The sequence below is a fragment of the Periplaneta americana genome, chromosome 10 (assembly GCF_040183065.1).
Source record: "Periplaneta americana isolate PAMFEO1 chromosome 10, P.americana_PAMFEO1_priV1, whole genome shotgun sequence".
NCBI classification, from domain to species: Eukaryota; Metazoa; Arthropoda; class Insecta; order Blattodea; family Blattidae; genus Periplaneta; species Periplaneta americana.
Genome location: NC_091126.1, coordinates 81,623,868 through 81,641,789, shown reverse-complemented (window position 1 = coordinate 81,641,789; position 17,922 = coordinate 81,623,868). Strand labels below are relative to the sequence as shown.

The 17,922-nt window shown below is 36.1% G+C and overlaps 1 protein-coding gene and 1 non-coding gene across 4 annotated transcripts in view; both read right to left on the bottom strand.

The window, feature by feature from the left end:
- LOC138707830 (serine-rich adhesin for platelets-like) overlaps positions 1-17,922 on the bottom strand; it is a 1,123,723-nt gene that overhangs the window by 464,701 nt on the left and 641,100 nt on the right. The window lies entirely within an intron of this gene.
- TRNAT-CGU (transfer RNA threonine (anticodon CGU)) lies at positions 11,604-11,676 on the bottom strand. The gene has a single exon. It is a non-coding gene; the product is annotated as a tRNA-Thr (tRNA).

Below are 17,922 nucleotides of genomic sequence, written 5' to 3'. Positions count from 1 at the left end.
AATATCCGCAGAAAACAGAAGCAAATAACGGTGTGGTGTACAATATCAGGATCACCTAGGGACGCAGGATGGGGGATTAATCTCCAGAAAGGAAGTAGAGCATTACGCCCGTTGTGGGTGTGGTGCGTTCAGAATGTCAAAGTGTGAGAGTGGGCGTCGAGCTCTCCTGTGACGCGTGGGCGGACATACAGCAGCCCCGGGAAGGAGGGATCCGTAACTGCCCACTTTGAATGGAAAAATGCGAACATAGAACTGCTGTGGGAGAACAATTCTATAGGACTATAAAATTCATTATCAACTTTTATGGCTGAATTTTTTTGTTTCCTTTTCACATCTCCCACCCGCCAATTCACATATTGACGGGTGTTCGGGTTCGGTGATGTTTCTATACGACTCGCTTTAATCAGAGAGAAGCCATTCAAAATTATTCATGTAACAATAACACAGCGGTAATATACAAGGAAGGAAATATTATATATAATATCCACAAAAATCAATTGCTTTGTTTAGCATGAAAGCGAAATATTTCGCGGCGAAACAAACTCTCATCTCTTTGTTGAAAAATCATCCCGTGACGCACTACGCCTTCTCACATAGATGAGGGTAAACAATCTGCGTCGTGGCAACTTTTCAAAACGAAATTCTACTTTGATTTCTTTTCCTAGTCAGTCGGTTATTAACGGTATATGTACGTGAACGACCACAAATGTTATCAGAAAATGCAGACTCTAAATTTTTAAAAGTTGATGAGAAAATGAACTCACAATTGGACAAAAATTACAAGGTACCACAACAAGACTTGTTAGAACTTAAATATCTGATAAAAGTATAAAAAAGGTTACTACTAATATTTTTAAGAAATTCACTTTTTACTTTAAATTAAATTTTCCAAAAGTTGAAATTATTCACACATTATTTCATAACTCCACAACCATTAGGGATAGAATTCTAAAATTTTGTACACTGATTTAACATCCACTTATGCAAAAAGTAGATTAAAATAATGCCCATTTCTTTGAAAATATAAAAATTAGTTCACAAAATATTATGTCAATTTTAATATATTTCATATAGGACAAATAAAAAATTAATTGCATTAAAAGGAACAACTCTACATGTCAGAGTAGTCTACTTTTCACAAATAAGTGTTTATTACATGTAGGAAAAATATTAAAGGTGCCAGAGAGACCATAACAACAACGTTATGGTTACCAAATGATGTAACTGCAGAATTCTTGTTTTTTTTTACTTCTCTGATAAAACTGGTTTGAGAAATATTATTAGTGACTTCTTTTATACTTTTATCAGATATTTAAGTTCTAATAAGTCTTGTTGTGGTACCTTGTAATTTTTGTCCAGTTGTGAGTTAATTTCCTTATAAAATTTTAGAAATTTAGAGCCTGCATTTTATGATAGTACTTGTGATCGTTCACGTACATATACCCTTAAACGACGCTATATTGAACTATAAGTTTATTTAGCGTCGAAGGAATTCGTGATTGCCAGGTGGTATATTTGGCAAGACGAGGCCTAGGATTCGCTATGGGATTACTTAATATTCGGCCTGCGAGAAATTTCGGGAAAATGCCAACCACGTAATCACTAGTCCTGCGTTTGGTTACATTGTACACAAGTTAGGTGTACGTCCATCATACTAGCTTTCCTTGGTATGGAGCGCAAGTTGCGAGTCAACAGTTCACGTTGCGGTATTGTGTTTATATATATTTTATTCCTGTATCTATGTGTTGAAGTCTGTGAACAACAGGAATAGCATTTATATACAAAATACCACTTCGAGTTAATAACAATAACGAAGTATTTATTTAAACGCAGCTTATAGGCAACAAAAGACAATTTTTTCCAGAGATACACGAAACTAAGAAATTTTCAGAGGTCATCCCCTTTATTTTCAGGACAGCACATTTTGCACACACATCCAATGAGAAAACCTTTCGAGCTAAGATAAAGATACATTTACTGAAATATATTATACAGATTTAAATATTTATGGAATGCAAACACACATTCTCAGAGACGCTCTGTGCTCTTCACTGAAGCTATGTAGGACAATATCTTGAAATGCGCAACAAATATAACAATATTTATCTAAAATGAAATTATAGAACCCGATACAATGAACATGTTTCTGACTTTAAATACAATAGACGAAAATAAAAATTTGCAACACATTTAATAGAACACGGCCATAAATTAACGAACTTAAACGAAGCCTTACAGGCCATTCACACATGAATGACAACCGATGCATAGGGTAAATGTGCCTAATTCCGTGATACCCCTAATCCCGTTATAAAATTTCATTTGACTGCCATGGAGTTGTGGTCTCTGACTTTTAAATTTTTTGAAATACCTAACAGATGCCAGGAGATGTCTTCTTTTCAATTCTATTGAGTACCCGCCTTTTGAATAGAAGCAGTCGACTGCAGAAGCTTTTGTTCAGTGAAAGGTGGTTGACAGTAAGTTTTTGTTTCTCTTGTGACCACTCCTGAAGAAACATCTTATATTTGAGGTAAGAATTAATACAGCATTATAAAAATGATATAATACTGTAGATTAAAGTCAGATGAATCAATGTGAATGATTATTTAAAAATTATGAGACAATAACAATGCTACAGAAGCTTTCCCATTTTCGGATTTATTTTCATATTTCTCCTTCCTGGCCCACTCGACCAGTGATGCCAACGCTAAATTGTGAAAATTAATGTCTATGAAAGAAAATAGTTTGTGAAAATAAAAACAGAAATAAGTTATAGACAACATCAATTATAATTATAATAAGATAATAGGGCATATATTTAACTTAATTACTGCTGTAGTTAGGAATATACTGTAAATAATGAGAAATAATTGTGTTATAATTCAATTTATTCAAATTTAATTTTCTATTGAATTTAACTTTCAGTTTATTTTGTTTATAATATATTAATATGTAATATGTATTCCTGTAGTTACACAAGTATTGTCTGTGAAATTTGTCACTTAAGCCCTTCTTCTATGTTGTAATTTCTTGCTTAATCCATATTAAAACAATATACCATGACTTTAATGTGTTTTTTCCAAACACACGTTTGTTCTCTCAGCAGTTAATGAGGATTATTTTAGTATCACAAAATTAGGATATCACTCACGTAATTAGTAAACCACTATCACGGAATTTGGATCCCTGTCACGGATTTAGGAGCCACTGTATAACAATGAAGACTCATATATTGTATACTAAACTTGTGAAACTGTTGACACTGAATGTTGTAAAAACTGTAGCTGAAGATCCAAATAATGTCATTTAGGTGTTATTTGAAAATTTTTATTACAATTTTGGCATAAATATAGACTTTATTAAATATGTCACGGAATTAGGAAACCTTACCCTACACATCCCCGAAGAATTTTATATTACTCAGACATTTAATACAGGCATAACTCTCTTGAACGAGCAAATTCCCAATGTATTTAGTCAATTTTATAATCTGAAATCTCCCCACACACATGATCTCCAACATACCAATACACTTCCCTCTCCCCCTACTTTTCAATTTGATGTTACTTAGACACTTTGTAAACGTAACGTTCGCTAACATTTTTTGCTGGTCTTTCTCCAGTTCCGGATATAGGCCTATCTATCTCGCGTATCAGTTCTGTAAGTACGATACTTTATCTTCGTGGTTCACTTAACAATCCCTTTTCGCTTTACTTGGTTTCCAAGTTATCAAATATGCAGTTTTCAACATTAATCTTTCCCAACCTAATATTTGTAACGTATTTCAGACTGAAAGACTTTTTATGTTGCTAACGTTGCGTTCTCTTTTCAACGCATGAAGCCGTATAATCCACTTCCGTTCGTTTAATGTCGACCTGTGCCAGAACTGATATTTTTGTAAAGGCAGTCTTCATGCCACTTTTGTTACGTAATTTTCAACCATGTTGGATTTGTTATTTCAAAACTATACTTCTCAAGGCGCTGCTAAATGCTACCTTTGCCCTACTCACAATTTCTCTCTCACATTGATTGCAATGATTAATCATTTTAATAAGTAATTTTATCCCCTTATACATAGATTTTATATTAATGTTCAACCTATCTTAACCCCCTTTTAACTTGTGATTTTATATGTACCCTTGTTTTTCCATTATGTATCTCGCTCCACTTCATATACACTACCGGTCAAAAGTTTTCGATCACCTATCACAAATATGGTTTTGTGGTTAAAACAGGGATTTCGTTTTGAATATTCTATCATATCATAATGCTAGAGAGAGAGAAAATATTTCTTTTGTTTGTCTATTTAGTTTTTCAGATTTGTTTGTACATTGAAATAAAATATATAGTTGTTTTCACAGCTGATAGAAAACTTTTGACCTGTAATGCATATCTTCACTGATTGTTTGTAACATAAATGTACTCTGTAGGTCTATTTAATGTTGTGATGATGGTTCAATGAAACCGAAAACGTTCATCTTTTATGTAAAAAACAGCATCTTTGTGTTCATCACATATTTGTGAATTGATAAGTCTGACGGACTTACAATAAAATTTTGAAAATTTACACAGCTTATCGGACCCAACATCATTTCTAAGTTTAAAATGCATAGGTTATTTTAATTTCTTCCTACAACCACTTTTGTTATAATAATAATAATAATAATAATAATAATAATAATAATAATAATAATAATAATAATAATAATAATAATAATAATAATCCGTGGCGCTACAGCCCACGAAGGGCCAAGACTGACCAGCCGGCTGCTGGCCTCACGGCCACATGCCGAAGCAGAGGTAGACGATCATCCAACCAGAATGGAGGTATCTTGTGCTTAACACGATGAGCCCCCCAGCCGTTATAGCTGGTTTGCGTAACCGGATTTCGCTACCTATCGTAGCTTCACAAGTGCATCACGATGCTGGCTGGGCACCGGTCCCATACATTGGCCGAAATTTCATGAGAAAATTTCTTCCCCCATGAGGACTTGAACCAACGCGCATTCCATAACGCAGGATGCCTTAAACCACGATGCACAGTGTGTAATTTCAAGCAGCTAGCCGGCCAAAAATCAATTTTCACACCCCATCTTTAATTCTAAATTCTTATATAGACGTGTTTATAACACTCCAAAGTATACTAAACAAGTGTAGACAGATGCTTGCATCTGTTAGGGGACCCTCACAACAGTGCGAAAGTTGCATGTCTGCGATAAGATCATTTACGCTGCAGAGGCAGACGTGCAGTTTGTATTTCGATGATGCAAAGTGAGGAAGTTAATGTAATATTTTTCTTTAATATACAGTGTGGATATATTATAAGGAGGTATATACTTACAAATAAACTAATTCTTTTGCTAAAAAGTATTATCTTATTGTCTAGAATAAGTGTCTGAATAAACATGTGCAGAGAGTCGAAGTTCTATCTCATTACATTACTTTGAGTTGAATTTTAAAAGGTGTAGCCCTCTATCACCTCGCTAAAATTTTGTGGAGATATTCATTATGCTTTTCTGAGCAAGACGTCGTGATTTTTTTCTGCAACCAGATGCAGACAGAAAAACTATTAATTATTTTCAGACACCATACGCTCCGTAATCTGGAGAGCTGTTTTCCAGATATGGAACAAGAGCGAGAAAAAAGTGAAATTCTCAAATATGATTGAACATTTTGGTCTCAAAGATTACTCTGAAGACATTTTACAGTCAATAAAAAAATTAATTAAATTTTTATGCTCGAAAATTCGATTACGGTGGGAAAAATACAGCATGAATGAGAAGATTTTCTTAAAATACAATGTGCTATGTTTGAATCAGGATGCAAAGTATGAGAATAAAATATATAATACTTTCAAATCTACTACAAAACAATTCCAATTTGAGTCTGCCCGTACAAGCATTCGGGGACGTCCATGTAAACTTTTCGGAGAACTGAGTGAAAGATCAAAACGGAAAAAATTTAGTCCACTTTTTAAAGAAAGTTCACCAGAAGAGAAGCTTTCTGCTGTCCATATGAGTTTCAGAACTTCTAGGAAAAGAGATGCGACCAATATTGTAGGAGAGCTTTTACTTGCATCGCTTCAACGTGCGACAAAATCGAGAAAAAAAACGTGAAAATTGATTTTGCAGGAACGACCAACAATTGTCACCTAATAAGGATCTCGCTTTGATTACTGATTTACAGTTGACCTCTAATCAATATAAAGAATTAAGGGAAATGCAAAATCTTGTAACAGTTAATTTAGATCGATCGTTTTATTTATTGCGAAACATTGAAGATAGGATAGGTTCAGGCAGGAAAGGGGACTACTTGTTGGCGTGATAAAACAAAGCAGTCGCAATAAAAATGATGCAACTACCGCAAGAAGATTTTTAAGGGAGGTTTCCACTTTCGCATATATTACGGGAATAGATGGAAATTTAATAAGTCGTTTACACACATATCAGAAACATTTTTCTTGAGGTTTTGCCATACTGATGAACGGGCACTTGACAAGTATGCAAGGGAGACAAGGGAATTATATTTATGCTTGCACAAATAGTATTATATGCCTACAACCCTTCACAAACTCTTGGCTCATGGACAGAAGGTCACATGACACTATTACACCTACTGGCAAACTATCTGAGGAAGCCCAGGAAACGAGGAACAGATACTATATTAGACTTTTCAGAGAAGTCTTCGCAAGAAAAACATCAAGAAAGACACAAATACTGATCTTTTACTGAGGCTGCTTATTTATTTGAATCCTTACATCATCAGCTTAAAGAAATTAAAAAGAGAAAATCGCGGTCGATTTCAATAGTAGTGCTGCTGTTCTCTCCGAGCCTCCATTGGTCGGTGCTGCCGAAGGAGAGACTAGCAGTGAGGATACAGATTCTGATGGGGATGCATTTGCCGTCTGAACGAATAAGATATGCAGCAATATTCCTTCGTCTTACGCTTTCAATTTTAAGCGCATTCCACATTATAAACATTAATTTATTTTTTCACTCAAATCGATTTTTTTTACAATATTACTAATTTTATTTTCAGTAAAAATAGTTGTTATTTTCATTTTCATTATTGAAAACTTATCTACTTTAATAATTGAAGCTACATACCAAATTTTATAAAAATTGAGCGATTAGTTTTCGAGAAATGATTTTTGGCCGGCTAGACTCGCTAAATTACACACTGTGCGACGCCACGGTGCGGGACTTTGTTAACATTATACATTATTCGTAGTCACATAAAAGAAACCTGTCCACACCTGTGGAGTAACGGTCAGCGCGTCTGGCTCCGAAACCAGGTGGCCCGGGTTCGAATCCCGGTCGGGGCAAGTTACCTGGTTGAGGTTTCTTCCGGGGTTTTCCCTCAACCCAATACGAGCAAATGCTGGATAACTTTCGGTGCTGGACCCCGGACTCATTTCACCGTCATTATCACCTTCATATCATTCAGACGCTAAATAAACTAGATGTTGATAGAGCGTCGTAAAATAACCCAATAAAATAAAGTAATAATAATAAAAAATAAATGAAATAATAATAATAATAATAATAATAATAATAATAATAATAATAAAAGAAACCAGTCTTAAAAAAATTTCACTCAATAAAAAACTTAGAAGCCACATAAAATTCTTTAGTCGCCATGGCTACCTGGCGCCCGGAATTTGTCTGCCCCTCATTTTACAATAAGTAAAACGCATCTAGATACAGTAGATCTAAAGAAAGCTTGAAATTAACAAATGAAAAACATAAATAATGCCAGTGCGTGCTTTACAAGTTTCTACATTCAATGTCTATAAACTTTTCAAGTGTTTCAGGTGAAAAAATTCTCCTTTCTTTTCTGATGAAGTACTCGCTACCAAATTCTTCTATTAGAGCACTGCCTAGCTTCGTTTTGTTTGCGTACCTGCACACCTGAACTGTGTAGAAGGGTTAGAGACGCCGAACTATAATCCATACATACTTACACTGTAGCGGGATTCTTGGAGACTCTATGGGTGCTATTCATAGACATTTCGCTACCCCGCGCTACGAGAGTGCTAAACAGATTCACATCATATCATATCGCTAACATTGGTTTATGAATACGAAAAACATTAGTTCGCTGATCATCCACCGGAAGCCCGCGCTAAGAATGTCTATGAATAGGGCCCTATATATAACCAAACGTAGGACTCCAGTAATCACCCAAGCGGGAATCGAACCACTCCCGAGCGCCTAACCTCTAGGCATTCTCGACATTTTTTCCTCTATAAGGGGATACGGAATCCCCATGTTAAATAAAAGAAATATTTTCTCAGAATCTATTTTACTTAACTCCCTGAAATTTTAGTTTGTAAACCTAAGTGTTCTGAGTATTCTGAAGCTGTTTTTTTTTTTTTGTTAAATTAGTATTTGTTTGAGACATTATTTCTTGACATTTGTAGATTTTAAAAATAATTGCGGGAAAGTTGGTAAATAATATCTCAAATAATAAATAACAAAAAAAAAAAAAAAGCTTTAGAAAACTCAGAACGCGTACATTTACAAACTGTAAACATTTGAGGGAGCTAAATGCAATAGGTTCTGAAAAAGGTTCTTTGATTTAACATAGGGACAGGTAGGGATTCCGTATTCCTTTGAAGTTAGTGATTGACAAACATCGATTGCAGCAGTGAAACATCGCAATTAAATACGCAATCATTCAATGTTGTATATGAACAGACCTTTGTCAGTCAGTTACAGCATCGCTAGTATGAGTGGTACGATATTAAACGACGCTCAGAGTATCAACTGAATCCTCTGTAGGAAAGTGATTATTTTGTTTCCCGAGGTTTAAAAAGCGGCGTAATATTCAGTCTATTGAAAACGTATTACCACTGTTACAAAATTCCATTTATTGCGTCATTATAAATCATGTCATATTAGTCAGTATGGAGACGTCGAAGGAGTGGATCGTGAAGCCATTCTGAATGATATTCATAATGATGAACTAGGGATGGAAGTAAGTTTATTACAGTACACCAGTCATGTCAATTGATACCCATAGGCGCAAGCGCGCGCTTTAGAGCTCAGGAGAGCCTGAGCGCTTTACAGCGGAAAGGAAAGAGACAGACGAAAGAGGTTGTATATGCCGCTTGGTCGAGCTAAATACAGGGATGGCCAGCACTGATTCAATGTATAAATAAAACAGAACTTATTAGAACTCTATCCATGTTAATTTTTAGATTTGTCTGATAAATATAAGTGCATTATAAGAATGTAAGTTTTAATTTTAATGCTCATTTTTCACAAGCTTGCTTTTTTATTCAAAAAGGAATATTTTTTATTCAACTTTTTTTTTACAGAAAAGTGAAATTTTCAGATATGTTTATTTGGTAGCTTTCCAGGTACTAAAACAATGTTTTCGTAAATCTAATATATCGTAAATAATTATTACTGACGGTAGTGTATTGAAAATGTTGAAAATATTCGGATGGAAAAGGTTTGTAAGGATATGAATTAACAAAGCAACTACTGTTATATCATAAAAACAAAATTATGTGTTGTAAAACCGTCAGCTCCATAGTTTCAGCAAATTTCGAGAAAATAATTTAATATTCTGATGATAGAAAGTTGCACACCAATATCACCTTAAAATCATAATGCGATAAGAGTTTTGTTATGTAATATTAGTTACAGTTAAAACATATCCCTAGGTAACTTTACTTTGTACTATAATATTATTTTAATTAGTTTATTGATTACTTTTAGTTTACTGATTACCATCAATATTAACTCCAACTTAGCATGTCATACTCAATCTCTTTCTTTGGGATATCACTTTCTTTATGAATGATGTGTTTCATTCACTTAGTACAGTATAGTTGTATTACTATGGAATTGATGTGAATATTCATTCTTAACTCTTTATTATGTTATGAACGTTTAAAACACAATTGCAAAATTAAGAAATTGGTGTTAGTACTTTTGTTTTACAGACAATGTAGATAATACCAAACAGAAAGGAACAATATAAAAGTAACGACATGAAATTTCACGTTCCGTTTAAAGTTTGTGCACCACTGTTTTCTTAATCCAACAAGCTGCTTATTCATATATTCGTACATAATCCTTTCTCCTTCCATATCTTGCGCTTGATGCCCGCGCACGACGTCAAGGTCAGAAAAATACGCTTGCTTTGACATCACTGCAGTACACCCTGAATATGTTATGCAATATTGGAGATTTTCTCCTAGGAAAGGAAAAAATGTTTCATCTTAATTCCTTTTTCAAAGAATAACAACATTATTTGTTTACATTCTGTCCTTCAAAAGTCTTCTGATATTTTAGTTGCAGTTGAGATATTTAAAATTAAATAAAAATGGCTATAGTAGAAATAATTTCATTGATTAAACTATTAAAAGTCATCGTTATTTAAGAGATTTATTTAACTTTGTTTGCATCATCGAAACAACTAGATAATAATAAATTATTATTAAGCCATCCTCACGTGTTATGGTACCGCTTTGGCCGAGTATCGGTTCCGCGTGCATTAAATATTATGTACCCAGTTTTAGCGTTGCAGAGTGCATGCTTGCAGTGTAGAAATGCGCCCACCACTGGAGTAGACGAAACTTGTGGATGACACGTTCTAGCGCATCAGTTCAAGTACCCTTGCGTTCTGATTGGTGTCAGATATTCGGTGGAGGAGTGATGTCGGAATGCTTACTTTTCTGTAATTCCTCTCCTTATCTCAATATAATACGTACAGAAATAGATTATTATTATTGTTATTGTTATTATTATTATTATTATTATTATTATTATTATGAGATAAGAAATCAGTTCCCAAATTTTCACGAACGTGCACGTTATCAGCATCATTGGCGTTGGTAAAAGTGGTTTTCAGCATATCGTCTCTCGCTTTTTCTGTATTTACAGCGACCTGCTAAATTAGTGAACAAATTTGTTCATGCCTAGTGTCTACGGGAAAATAAAACAGAAAAGATTTCACATCAAATTTAATGATTTTAACAGAAAAATCTACGAGACTTTATTTAAAAATAACACAAAATTGCTGCACAGTATCTCTACATTCTATACCAGATGTCTTTGGAGCAAACCATAACAAGGGTCTCGAAGCATCTCATGTTATCGCTGCGTTCCCATTGATTGGTGAGTCATTACTTAGCTGAGAGCGTTGTAGACACTAGCGTGTGCATATCCTGGTTACGAGACGGTATTCAGAGACGCGTCCACTACTACAGTTCTATTGCTTCTAGCATCTGTGCGGTGTATGAGCAGACGACAGCAGTACAACTAGTGACTGATACAAGAAGGTATGTTCAAAGACACATTACTTTAATTTTCATTTTTCGTTATATGAACGTAGTCGGTTACTTAATTCATACACAGACATTTAGTATCATGTGAACCGCGCTCTCTTGCAATTCGTTCTGTTGTTTAGGTCTATATTTGCTCCAAAGACATCTAGTATAGAGTGTAGTCGAAATCAACTTTCTTTTATATGACACAGTAATAAAGGAAATGGTGTCGACAAAATGATACAATAGTATGGATATATCAATTTGTCCTACAGAATAATCTCTGTAATGTTGACAATTAATATTTGAGAAGAAAAATTCGCTCCGGCGCCGGGGATCGAACCCGGGTCCTTGGTTATACGTACCAAGCGCTCTGACCACTGAGCTACGCCGAATTCAATCCCCAGCACCGGATCGAATCTTCCTCCTTCAGTGTTTCCTTTTTTGGCCTGACTCCAAGTTAGGCATATATATATATGTGTGTGTTGACGTATATGTCTAGTGTCAACTGCCATTATTTTTCTCCTCAAATATTAATTGTCAACATTACAGAGATTATTCTGTAGGACAAATTGATATATCCATAATATTCACATACCTAGCAGTGCATCATAACTGCGGAATCCCGGCCAAATAAGTCACTCGACAGAGTGCGCTCCCAGTATAATGGCAGTTGACACTAGACATATACGTCAACATATATATGCCTAACTTGGAGTCAGGCCTCAAAGGGAAACACTGAAGGAGGAAGATTCGATCCGGTGCTGGGGATTGAATTCGGCGTAGCTCAGTGATCAGAGCGCTTGGTACGTAGAACAAAGGACCAGGTTCGAGCGAATTTTTCTCCTCAAATATTAAAATGATACAAATTTATTTTATGTCGGATTCGAAAATTTCTTCAGACGACAAAAGCATATTTTTTAAATGCATCTAGACCAGACATGGGGAAAGGGAGAGAAACTCGCTATTTGTTTTATTAACCCACACCACTTCCCAACAGCAGCGATACGCTTACTTCCTTCTTTGGACTTCTGTTTGTACACAAGACGTCACCAGTGGCGGAACGCGATCGGATTATAACTATTTCGATCTATCATTATTAAAATCAATAAGGTACTGCACAACTACACACAAATATATTATATTTAATTAAATGTAACCAAAATAATACTCTTTCCTTACAGATAATAATACTATTTTATTACATAACATAAAAATAATACTGCTTTATTACAAAACATAAAAGTAATGCTCATTGTTAAGGTTTTTACGACTATCTGCATGACATTATCAAGACATCGTGCTTTAGCACATAATGCCTCTCTATGTATTATGCAGTGAATTGCAAATAATTCATTTGATGATTCATTAATGGATTTTAGAAATCGTCGCAATATACCTACGAAACCATTATGTTTCCCTATCATTGCTGGGATGTTATCTGTGGTTATACAAATCAATTTTTCTCAGGATAATTCATATTTTGTCACAACTTCAAAGACACCTTCGAAAATATCGTTTCCCCTTGTATTGCTTCTCAACGATACAAAATCAAGATAATCTCCAAATATGTTGAGTGCAGAACCCACACCCCACAGAAAAATGGCTAATTGCGCAGTTTATTTTGTATATTTTCGTCGATAGCTAAACTAGCACCATCTCAACTCTCTCAATTATACTTTTTGTTGGTCTTCAACGCCCTTAGCTATTTCCGTAATTCTGTCTGCGATAGTTCGCCGAGAGAGGCTTATTGACTTACATACTTCAGTTTTTTTTTTCGGACAGACGCTCGGAGACAATCATCAAACATTGTTTAATAAATTCTCCTTTCGAGAAATATTTCAAATTTTCGGCTATGCGCTTCGAGATAAAATAACTGACTCGAATTAAGCTTGTTCCTAAACAAACTGAAGCGTGCTCATGTCTACTTTCCTTTAACTCTTATAAATTTCTGAGGCAGTTTGGGCGTATACAGAAGGATTATAAAAAGTATATTTTTAAATATGCGTAATTCGGAATATCTTAAAATCACAAACATTTTGTAAAAAATAGTACACATATATGAAGAGTCCACTGCAAGAATGATGGATATCACTTTCTTGTCGAAAATGAACCAAGGCTGTCAATGCATAGCTTAAGACATATAGAATGTACATACAGAGTTATATGGCATTAACCCAGTTATGCCTGAAATACTTTCTTGCAATTTTTGTGTATTTTGCAAATCACATTTAATGCAGTACATAATTGAAGTATATCTATGGTGTCGAAACATTCCAGTTGTAACTGGTTGAGCTAGAAACAGGTGTCCTTTTAAAAGGACGTAGACATATGAGCATACATTTTGAGGAAGAATTGTAAACTATGCCTACATGAAAGGAAACAATGTAATTGTTTCTGAAGAGCGATGCATTGTGGCTACATTCATTTTAACTCTAGAATGCTATCGTCATTGAGTAATTTCGCACTGCTATTGATATGTAAAAATACGTAATAGGCGAAAAAATGTTGAAGTTTCGAGGAAGAGGTAATATTGGGAGAGAAGAGACGATACACATAATGAAACAATTGCTGTGGCAACGTCGAGAGACAGGTTTGAGTTCATTTTCTCAAATCTACATTGTTATGACAATGATAATTTAGATAGAAAATAAGACCTCTTCCAAAAATAATAAATGAAAAACAATAGAAACTTACAGTATGTCCATTCAATACCTCCAGAAAATCACCAGTCTTCCACTTGTAAACAGATATTGCTGTGGAAATCTGGCTTTCTGGTATAACTCCCTGTGAAGCAGACTTGAGTAATTTCAAGGAAAAATTTGTTCCAGAGCCGGGTATCGATCTCGGAAGCTTTGGCTTAGCGCACCAATGCTCTGCCGACTAGCTACCCAGAAACTACACCCGACACCGTCTCAACTTTTCTCTTCATATCCACACACCTCAGTGGGCTGACAAGACGCCAGAAACCAAATTTTTAGTGCATACAAACTCTGTGTGACTTGAATTGTGGTTTTCTGTTAACGTATACCTGAAAGCCAGATTTGCATGATATATTATGTCACTGAGGTAGTTAACAGATAACCACAATACAAGTCACACAGAGTTTGTGTGCACTCAAAGTTGGTTTCAGGTGTCTTGTCAGCCCACTTGAGGTATGTGGATATAAAGGGAAAGGTTGAGATGGTATCGGCTGCAGTTCCTGGGTAGCTCAGTCGGCAGAGAGTTGATATGCTAAGCCAAAGATCTCGGGATCGATATCCAGCTCCGGAATAATTTTTCCCTTGAAAGTATTCAGATCTTGCTGTGTTCGCAGAAACATTGCTATGACTTTTCGTCTGCTCTTCACATGCAACAAATTTGTCACCCCATTTCTAAACCCTCCCTCTCCTCTTCAAGAAGACTATGCTGAAATATTTCTGCTCCTGCTGCAAGCTGTGAACCAGATAGATTAGTAGGTGTTATTTCACGTTGTCCCCTGAATCCTCGTCTGTTACGTCTTCAGTGGCATTTGTAGGCTGCATTATAGCGATGTGACTATATTTGAGATGAAATTTCGCTCGTAGCATAATTTTCAAATGTAGATAGCATTTTATGCACGGAAAATCCACTAAAATTTGAGAAAGCCAAACAATTTCAAAATATATAGGAATATGCCTACTGCCCTTCTGAAAGGACACACAAGTTTTCGTCATTGTAATGTCGCAATGAATAAATATTTCGAAAGCATTGTGGTTTCACGTTATATTTATGTTTATTAGGAGTCATTGATCTATAATAATTTTTAAAATAATTTCATACTGTAACAATATTTAACTTTCATATCTGATTTGCGTCTCAGATGCTATAGCTGAAATAAACGAACAATTCTCACGTCCACATCTCAAACTCAACATTGACCAGAACTCTCATTATCAGCCTTACAACACCTAGCAAGCCTCTAATTACGACCAGTAATAGTGACACCTGTGAAAAAGCAAATTCTTTAACTGTAGAGAAGGTAATTTGAAACATTGACCACTGTCCTTTTAATAGGACAGTAGGCATATCTGGGTTAACACTGATAGTCATTGTCCAGTAATGATCACAGTTAAGCTCTGAGCGCTAAGCATTTCAAACTTTCAATTGCTTCTCCTACAAAATGTATTCCAAATGACATCCATCATTCTTGCAGTGGACTCTCCATATGAGACAGCCAACTCTCTATATGACAATCACAATGTGAAAAATGAAATGAAATAACAATTGAAATACACCTGAAAAACATAGTTCACTGTCCTCCTTTGCGTGAAGTGTTAAAATGTCGTCGCACATTAAATAGGGCACAATAGAACAACAAAATGCCTTATTATGAGCGATACAAAAGTATTTCAGTTCCATTCGAATTTGAAAACATATTTCTTTGCTGTACCACGAGACATGACTCCATCACTGATGCCAACTCAAATGTTAAGAAAGACACAGACCTACTAGTGCTTGCGTAGTAAAGGTACACAAGTCGTGTTAACGGGTGGAAGGGGTTAAAACACGGACAGAGGAGAGGGAACACAATGAGGCACTTTTCCCCATGACTGATCTACTAGACTAATAGTTATTGCAAAATTAACGTAAATAGGTTTAACCCTCAGGAAAGACTGGTCTCCAATAGATAGGCAGACACTGTCTCTAGATGGGCTGTAACTCCAGAGAGAGAGAGAGAGAGAGAGAGAAGTAACTTTGGACATTATGGAAGTACGCAATTAAACACATTTCATTTTTCTTAAATTTCTTCAGATAAAAATTGTAGGTCTGAAAGACATCGACAAGAGTTACTTTTTGAAATTAACATAAACTTAATAAGTACGGGGAGAGAGCAAAATAAAATTACTCCAATTACATACATTTTTTCATTACTAAAACTCATTTAAAGTCTGAACTCGTGAAGGAGTAGTGAAAAATGTTTTGATTTTATACTTCGCCGAGTCAAGGTCAATAACGCACTGTCTTTCGGAAAGGAGAAACAGCGAAGATAGTTCCCTTTCATAATACCAATGGAGTCCGAAATCACTCGAACTTCGGGTGGCAACGCCATGCTCTATAGGCAACTTCTCTGCATTGTCCGTGTGGTATGTAGCCTAATCTTCAGGCGTATAGATTGAGTGCTGCTGCGCATGCGGGAAGACTAACGTAGCGGGAAACTAATCGAACTGCAGTGCTGCTTTCCGCCTCGTATAGTGAAGACGTGCAGGTGTAACAAAATATAGTGCACGTTTCCGCTTCGTATAGTAAAGACGTGTAGGTGTAACAAAATATAGTGCAGCTTTCCGCTTCGCATAATAAAGACGTGTAGGTGTTTCCACCACGTATAGTGAAGACGTGTAGGTATAGTGAAGACGTGTAGGTGTATCAAAATACAGTGCTGCTTTCCGCCTCCTATAGTGAAGACGTGTAGGTGTATCAAAATACAGCGCTGCTTTCCGCCTCGTAGAGTGAAGGCGTGTTGGTGTATCAAAATACAGTGCTGATTTCCGCCTCTCATAGTGAAGATGTGTAGGTGTATTAAAATACAGTGCTGCTTTCCGCTTTGTATAGTAAAAACTTTTAGGTGTATGTTGGAAAAATGAACTTGAGAGAGGAGAGAGGCTACATTAAATTTTGTGTTAAACTCGGTAGAATATTTATTGACACTTTGGCACTTATGCGCCAAGCGAATGCAAGGAAAGCAATGTCTCGGACCCAAGTGTATGAGTGGCACAAGCGCTTCACAAGAGGCCGTCTTTCAACGGATGATGATCCACGTTCAGGAAGATAAATATCGACAAGAACGGAAGAAATGATAGTTTGAGTTGCACAAGAAATCAGACGAGACCGCAGACAGTCAATAGATGATGTGGCTACATTGTTAAGCATTTTGCATGGTTCTGTGCAGTACATTCTCCACAATTATTTGAAAATGCAGCGTGCGTTTGAGCGCGTTGTTCCAAGAAGTCTAACAGATGAGCAGCGGGAAGAGCGGCAACTGGTTAGTGGAGACCTGATTGACAGGGTGGAGTCGACCTGGTTGGCGAGTTGGTATAGCGCTGGCCTTGTATGCCCAAGGTTGCGGGTTCGATCCCGGGCCAGGTCGATGGCATTTACGTGTGCTTAAATGCGACAGGCTCATATCAGTAAATTTACTGGCATGTAAAAGAACTCCTGCGGGACAAAATTCCGGCACATTCGGCGACGCTGATATAACCTCTGCAGTTGCGAGCGTCGTTAAATAAAACATAACATTAACAGGGTGGACTAGGATCCAATTCTCTTGCACAGAGTGATCACAGGTGAGGAGACATGGCGTTTCCTTTACGACCCGCAGCCAAAGCGGTAGTCCTCAACTTGGAAATCTTCCTGCTCATCCCGGCAAAAATGATTCCGTGCCGACCGATCAAAGGGGAAAATAATGCTTGAAGTGTTATTCGATAACTAGGTTGTCGTACATTTCCAGTTTATTGCTGAGGGTCGACCTGTCAATAAAGAGACGTATGTTGCAATTCTGCGGCGTCTTTGTGATGCAATTTGTCGCAAAGAATACAATAAAATTAGTGGCAAGGACAGAATTGGGTTCATCATGGCAATGCCCTAGCACATCGGTCGCTTTTGGTGAGCGAATTTATGGCACA